Raw genomic sequence first — 8,374 nt, forward strand, 5'->3', positions numbered from 1 at the left:
TCAAATAAAGGATGACTTTGCAAACTTCAGTCAGCTCAGGGGAGCCTACTTTAATATTTCCTGCGCAATTACAAATGCCAGTGGCAAGCTCCTCAGCAGTTGAAGGCGGAAACTAGCATGCTAGAAGTAATTATGCTCCCAAATGCAGAATCGCTCTTCGTCATATCCCTTTGAAGAGCTCATGCAAGCCACAGCAACCAAAGACCCTACACCTTCTGCATTGAGCCATTTGAGTATAAAGTGAGAGGTACCCTAAGAAAAATGAAAGAAATCACTAGTATCCAACACTTGCAATATCAGAGCAGTAATGCTGACACCCAGAGGCTCAACTATCATCACATGGGTGAGTAAGATCTTTTAACACACGTGGAGGGCAGGCTTGAAACCAGCTTTCAATGATGCAGCCTTTTTGGTTGGACTGCAGGCAGTCTTACTCGTGCCGTGTCAGTCATAGAAGTTGTTGGACCATACTTATATTTGCCTCAAGCAAGTCTTGACGAACAAAGTGGGGTATAATCTGCTGAGTAGTGTAGTGGAGGCTGTGAAATGAGAAATAATCAATTAGAGTGCCTTTAAAAAGAGCCTCTGTCAAGGTGATGTGCACATCAGTGAGATACAATCATCATTGGGAACAAGGAGGTGTACATTCAGCCTACATTTCTAAAGAGAGAACATAAAGTGATGATCACAGGAGAAATCTGTGGATGGTAAGTGACAGGCCCAAATAATTGCATCAAAAGAAAAGGGAATGAGTGACCTCCGAATGAGTAAAGGTTGATTAGAAGTTCCAACAGGAATCCTTGGTTGCTGGGCGGAGAATGAGTGAAGGGGAGTAAAGCGAGATGGTAGGGACGATATAGGAGAACATTGGGAGGGGAATAAGATGATGGGAGAGGCAAGCAGGAGCGTGTCCATGGTGGAACTTGAAGACAGCAAAGGGGATATTGTGCTTGATGCAGAAATTAATCGGATACCAGTGGAGGGATCAAACACGATCACAGCTTTACCAATTAAAAACCAGGCAACAGAAACAAACATGAGTACAGTATTACCAAAAACAAGACTGTCACACTATATAAAGTCCCATGGATCGTTATTAAACAAAGGTGTCGCTTTAATCGACATTGTGAACTCGGGATGTTACGGGACAATGAGTCCCATAGGCAACGCCACGGGCTGAAGGGCACAGTGAGGGCTATCACTCCCTCGACTGACTGTGCGCGAGTAACAGACTTCAGCCTCTATTGACGATCTCTGTGAACAGGGAGGTGGAAGCCAATAGAGTTCATGTCAACAACAAAAACCGTGACCTTTAAAGAGACAATGCTCCTGTTAAAGTACGATTGACAGTACATTACCATTTTTACATGCTTCAGAGTACTATACCCATTTTAGAAGCAGCGTTGCTTTGTAGATTGATTTTGTTACTGATGGAGATAGTAAAAAAAGCATGTGGCAAGATGAGACGTTCATTCGAATCCGTGTTCTCAATGTCCTAGCCCCTTGGCATAGCCCCTAGGCTCAAGCACAAGACACTGATACTATTTTACTCAACACCCACCTCTATAACCCCCCTAATCGCTCCCCCTCAATCCCGCTATCTCCCCCTCCCCCCATCGCGATGTTATTTATCTTCCAAAAAAACTTCTTCGATAACACCGCTTTGAAATGAAATGTTTATAGTAAGAGACGATTCAGGCAATGGCCCTTTTGTCACAGCACTTCAGTCTCCTCGACTTGTGACATCGGCACCACCCATGAGGAGGCCGCATTTGTTGCACTCCAAGATGGCTTGGTGAACGCCCCTCCCCTCCACTACCCCGACTTTTCCTTGCCGTTTGTCCTTGATACAGATGCTAGTAACACTGGCATTGGAGCTGTTCTGTCTCTAGTTGTCAATGGCATCGAGAGTGTTATCGCATAAGGAAGCAGAGTGCTGTCTCCGGCTGAACAGCGGTACTGTGTCACACGCTGATAACTGTTAGCTATCGTGTTTTTCTTGCAACAGTATCTTCCATATTTGTATGGGAGAGACTTTGAGGTGCGCTCGGACCACGCGGCGCTGCAGTACGCGCTGCAGGTTGACCAGCCATCTGGCGAACTTTCACGCTGGTTGGAGGTCCTCCGTGACTACTCTAACATAAAGCAGACCTTAAACACGGTAGGACCAACACCTCGGCCGTAGCAGATCATTGTTCTAATTCAGTAGGCTCACATGCCATTGACTTTTCCAAGACGGAGGTTCTTTGTAAGCCATCTGGCTTCCATGAGAGATTCGTTCATGAGGCTATCCACATATACAAACACAGAGACAATTTCAACCGAGAAGATGGATTCTATCTTAGCAATCATTGGAAAGATTTGATAAATCATTTCAGTTCTTGATTGATTGTTCACGCTTACAGTGGCTTTCAGACAGCATACATAAAAACAAATTTCGTCTCCCCCCTCCTCTTTTCAAAAAATAGATGGACTAGTCCTGGCAAACAGCCAATCGTTGCGCGTGACGCAAACGTTATTTTATATAAATAAATAAATATGCCGTTTTCAAAATAAATTTATGCAAACCGACACACCTGATAATGACCGTTTGAGTTATGGTCGAAACGTCGTGAGAATTTTTTATTGTTTTATATATATTTTGTTATTTTGTTGTTTCTCTTCAACGTGACTTTACCGAAAAAACTAAGAATATGAATTACTGCAGTCACGAAAGCTTTAAATCAAAATTTACTCTTTTCAGGTTACCTATCGCAAAGGCTCCCATCACACGAACGCGGACGCCCTCTCGCGATTACCCACGAACGAGAGTTGCGCAAGTTTTTCGGGCTCCGGTCGCTGTAAGCCGCGCAACGAACACTCGCCCCCTACCCTTACGGCATCGGCCGAGGTTGTAACATCTGAGGGAGCTGGGGATCCAGTGGCGCGTGATGCTGTCATTGGATTGGACCACGAAGAATGGGGGCGCCTCCAGGTTGAGGACGCTTCCCTGCTTAAATTGCGATGCAGAGTCAGAGAGACTGATGGGGGCGAGGATCGATGGGGTGTCGCCTCTTTCATTCTCAGAGGTGGATTGCTCATGCATTGGGACGGAGAGATGCGATGTTCCAACATTGTTGTGCCCACCGCCCTGCGGGGTAAGGTCATTTGGGCGGTGCACGAGCGTCTGTTGCACTTGGGTGTGCATAAACTAGCATTGGCCACACGTAAGTCGGATTTCTTCTGGCCTGGCATGGCTGAGGATGCTGCTAATTTGTTGAAGGGGTGTGTGCAGTACACGCGGTAGAAGCCGCTCGTGGGAATAAATATTTTCTGGTGGGAGTCGAGTATTTCTCATGATGGCCTGTGGCCTGGCCGCTTCCCAAACAGTTGGCGGCAAAGATCACTGAGGCATTCCTCAATGGCTATGTAATTGTAGTGGCATGGTTGAACATGATCGCCACTAATCATAGCCGGCAGTACTAGCTTGTGTCAGTAGGGAGCAGAGGGGAGGCTGAACCTGCTGGATTAATGATGACGGGCCGTTGGCCAAGGCAATCCCTGGGGGAGCATCGTGACCAACGGTCAGGACCCCAGATCCCGGGAAGGGGGCTGGGGAGATGATGTCATTCTCCAGACCCTCGGAGACGGTCCTAGAAGGAAGGCGTGGCCAGGGGCGGAGTGAGCCAGGAGCCTATATATAAGTCAGGTCCCTGAGCGGTCCCAGCAGTTGTTGTCCGGCCGAAGACTGAAGAGCATCCTGGAGCCCTGAAGAGTAGAGCCCAATGGGCAGAGCCGAACCCCTGGCTAGGGTCGGCTCGAGCTTGTACCAGTGAAAGCTCCAGCTGATAACCAGTGAAGACTCAAGCGAAGACTCAAGCCCCAGCAGTATAGATGTCGTGATAGCCAGTGAGAGGCAAGCTAGTCTGGAAGGACTACCTCCATAGAGTATCGGGTGAAAGGGGCCATTACCCCATTGTGTAATAACCTGTTAATGTTATAATAAATGTGTTGCCTCAGAGTAAGCTTCCTCCAGTTTATTACCCACTACATAATGGACAAGAGTGCTCCCGAACGTCTTCTGAACAATCAGGGCAAAACATTTTCTTCAAAATTATTGCAAGAGGTGTGCGTTAGTTGTGAACCAAGAAAGTACGCATGTCACCGCACAATCCGCAGATGGATGGTATGGTTGAGGTGGCTGCACAGAACTCTGACCTCCATGTTGAGTCATCAGGTCAGCGAGAACACGACCCCCAGATTCATGTTCAGTTACAAGCCGCACCCAACAAGGCTAAATCTTAAATCTCTGACTCCGTGTGCTGTACCCTTCAAAAGCTTTCAGAAGTGCGGGAGACTTCCAGGGTAAATTCTGATTCGTGCCGATTGGCCAATGAATGGCTGAGGGGCTTCCGTACTTCAAAAACATGAATGGGCACCTGGGGACAGAGCTTGGTTGCACTGTCCACAGGTACCGGTGGGTACATCGCCCAAATTGCTCAAACCCTGGAGAGGGCTGGTTGATGTGATTCGGGTCATTCGACCGCAGTGTGTCCAGATCCGCTTGGGGCGGCGGAGTTGATTTGTACACTCCTCTTGCCCTAAGCCCTTTATTGCTCCCTGTGAGTTTGTTCCATCTCCACACTGTGGGCGCCGAGGGACAGATGTGTCCGGCGAGCTGGCATGTGTGCACGTTGAGGTTGGTCCTCAGCGGAGTCGTGTGCTTCCTCCCTCAGGTGCCGCGCGCCTGATGTCCCCCGAGCCGCCGCCTGCGCTGTCTTCACTTGATTCGAGAGAGGAGAACCCGTCGACCCGGCCTACTGCTCTTCGTGAGGAGCCGGATTCGACTGGACAGTTGCATATTCCCCCTGGGACCTCCAGGGAGAGTGAGCCCACCTCCACTGGAGGCCCAGCCACGAGGACTCGCTCAAAAACTCTTCGGATTTTGTGACACCCATGCACACACACTCCCACACCATCAGTTGCTTGTCACACTCAGTAGGCCATATCGGTTATTGGCTGAACCTAGCCTTTGTTGTGCTTATGGGTATTGTTACACGGTGAGGATGGGAGTTGTTGGTGATGGAGGGGATTCCGTGCATTCGCGTTTTATATTTTCTCGTGTTGTTCTGTACATTTGCAGCTAGTGTATATATTGTATAGGTGGGCTTGGTTATTTATATGCTATTTGTTATTGTTATTGAGGCACACATAGCGTTTAGTCACTTTTACTCGCTTTTTTCACCTTATTCACTTAAGCAACCATTGGAAAGATGTTCTAAATCATACCAAACATTAAACTAATTTTCAATGGTATTTATCCAAATAGTGATATACCAAACTTTCATAGAAGCTTATTTCACTTCACACCTACATTTGTAAACTCCTCCCCCGCCCCGTGCCGGTCCTCTACGTTCCAATTCACACCCCCTCCCCCCCTCCGTGCCGGTCCTCTTGTGCGTTACGGTCATTTTATGCTAATTCCTTTGTCAAAGCATTTTGTTTCCTCCCACACAGCTTAAAAGGACGCGACCTGGGATGGACTGTCTTCACTCCAACGCTGTCCTCATGACAGTACGGTCCCCTTCACCTGATGAAGGCCAATTGTGTTGTGGAAGAAACGTCATGATTTTTGTTGTTTTATTTTTTACCTACGTGACTTTACCGAATAGAACCAAAGAGTATGGATCCTTGCAGTCACGAAAGCTTCAAATCTAGAACTTATTCACTTGGTTAGTTTTAAGGGGGAGTTGACAGCCAGGACGGCTGAATGCTACGAATGGGGGGGGGGGGGGGTAATGTAGTGACATCGGGAATGCCACTGTGTAGTGTGAGAGGCACGGCCTGAGAGGCACGGCGTGCGATGTAATTACATCACCGACACCCCATATATGTGGGTGTAGTACCAGCCCTAGTGGGGCTTGGTGAGCGCTGAGTCATGGCGCTGAGTGGCACCACGTGTGGCGTGCAGTGCTGTTCTCTATAGGAGGGGTGTGAAAGTGTCAACCATGAATGAGGTTAATGTGGGCCATTGCACTCTGGTTGACCCTGGAAGGTACATGACGGGTAAAGTCTACACAGGGGCCCCAAGTTGGGGCTAGTGGGTAGTCACGTATCAGGGCGAGATCTTGCAATAGGAATCGAGAAGGTAGTCGTGGCCAAGGGCAGAGCCGGCCACGACTGGTGAGCATATAAACCGGGTCCCCAGAGGGACCGGGGTTCAGCTTTGCTGTTGTCTTCTGAAAGATCTACATTCAACGTCCGTGAAGAGTCACCAACACATGGGCAGGACTCAAGCTGGAGTCCTGCTCATTGTAGCTATCCCAGAGTGTTAGCGCAGATAGCCTGGTGGTCCACCACCATAGGTTGTTATCTGGTAAAAGGGAAGTTACCCCTTCGTGTTGGTATAAATAAATTTGTTGCCTCCAAAGAGTATGTCTGCGACTCAATTGAACCGACTACACAATGGTGCAAAGGTCAGTAAAGTGACCGAGGCCACCAGGGGCTGTACCAGTATACCACATCAGATTAACAAGGGGCTCAGTGGTGGCAACAAGTTATCCCCTTCGCCTGGAATGCAGGAGGTCGTGGGTTCGATTCCAACCCCGACGCCTGGATATTTGGAGTTTGCATATTCTCCCCGTGGTGGCGTGGGTTTTTCTCTGGATCCTCGAGTTTTTTTCCCTCCACATTTAGAAATATGCGTTTACAGTATTTGGCTGCTACAAATTTCCACGTGATAAGCCACTTCGTTGAGCTACGATTTGTGGCCAGGTTGCTTTTGAAAAACAGCTATATAGCTCAGTGGACCTTACTTGGTACAATAAAATAAAAATCTGCCGATTCCTGGAGTTATACTATAGGAAGGCCTGGGTACCCAAGGGACCAGGTTACAGCATCTGTCAGTTCAATGAAAAATCTAATAGCTTAGTGAACTTTGCCTGGTTCATAAAATATTTTGTTAGTGTTTAACCTCACGTGACAAACAATAAATCCAACAAACACACCCAGTGCTGAAATGCACTGAAAAACAGTAAATGTACCAGAATGAAGCAGTACACATCTTGTCAAGTTGTATTTATGCAACAAAGAAAACTAAAGAAAAATAACCAAATCCACATTAGATGTGGATGTGATCATAAAGTAAAGCACTTCTGGATAATGGGCACCCTATGCCCTGTCGGTCGTGTTGATTTTTTACCATATTTCACCACGCTGACTAGTGCGGGTTGGTGAAGCGAGGGGGGCAGAACTGATTCATTTGTCACTCGCCTCTGGATTTAGTCCATGGGTGTGTAGTGATGTGCGCTAAACACTGTGCAATTGGACGACCCCACATGCCCTGGGCACCCTTTCGCATGAGATATTCAAACTCAATCTATTTTGCAGGTGAAATATTTCTGAAATAAAAATGCAATGAAGGAAAAACAGAGAAACTGCCATGACACGGTGCACAGGTGTGAATTAATATATTATAATAATCAGTCACACGACTGACCATACAAGGCAAGCACACCATGGTGGTGTTTCCCAGCGCCTATCTCGTGACTCGGTATGGGAATCGCTGCGGCGGTGTCCGCTTGTGCAGCTCCATGCGACCCACAGCAGACGCGCGCTCCCTACAGAGGATCCACGGTCGTGCGTCGTCTACACCTACAGCACGAGCTCCAACACAAACATCCCCCATGGAGCTCCACAGACTGGTGGGGCAAGTGCTGTTATTGAGCTCCTATGAAGGCTGGCATAGTACACGAAATGGTAAGTGGTCAGAACCACGCCGGACCGCCTTTGTCTCCCCAATGTGTGATGTTTACACACCGCCCCAGATACTAATTTGCGTTACACACACATTTACCTCCCTACCCCCCACCGCACACACACTCACACACTACACCGTTTTCCACACACACACATTTAAGCACCAATCAAAAATGCCCGTGTATCCTACACAGGTGGTTTATATTCTGGACCACACCACCCACCGTCCCCCATGCACCACGAACTCCCCACACTCACCCACGCTGTGAAGTGTCGAGTCGCCCCGCGTCTCTCGCCCCTGACGCGGCCCAGTTCCCCGTGTAGCCTCCTCTCCCCTGCTCTCAGCCTCTGGCCCTGACGCAGCAGAAAGGAGAGGGGTGGAGGGGTGACGAGAGGAGTGAAAGGAGCGTTGAGGGGAGGGTTGGGGGGAGGATCGGTGGGAGGGGTGGGAGGGGTGGGGTGGGGTGGGTGGGGTGGGGTGGGTGGGTGGGGTGGGGTGGGTGGGTGAGGTGGGGATGGGTGGGGATGGGTGGGGATGGGTGGGGATGGGTGGGTGGGGTGGGTGGGGTGGGTGGGGTGCCCCTTGCTTTCTTCCGCCCCTCCCCCCACCTCTACTACTTATTTTAAGCCTCTGTCT

At 48.9% G+C, this 8,374-nt stretch overlaps 1 protein-coding gene across 2 annotated transcripts in view; it reads right to left on the reverse strand.

Moving 5' to 3' along the window:
• Positions 1–8,091, reverse strand: part of LOC142922996 (NACHT, LRR and PYD domains-containing protein 3-like) — a 32,648-nt gene extending 24,557 nt beyond the window's left edge. For both annotated transcript variants that reach the window (XM_076063926.1, XM_076063925.1), the window contains exon 1: positions 7,996–8,091. The gene's annotated coding sequence lies outside the window, so the exon portion shown is untranslated. The remainder of the gene's footprint in view (positions 1–7,995) is intronic.
• Between the last annotated feature and the right edge of the window lie 283 nt (positions 8,092–8,374).

This window comes from Petromyzon marinus, unplaced genomic scaffold (genome assembly GCF_048934315.1).
Source record: "Petromyzon marinus isolate PM22_M1 ecotype Great Lakes invasive population unplaced genomic scaffold, UKy_Petmar_22M1.pri1.0 PM_Scaffold_24, whole genome shotgun sequence".
Classification (NCBI taxonomy): domain Eukaryota; kingdom Metazoa; phylum Chordata; class Hyperoartia; order Petromyzontiformes; family Petromyzontidae; genus Petromyzon; species Petromyzon marinus.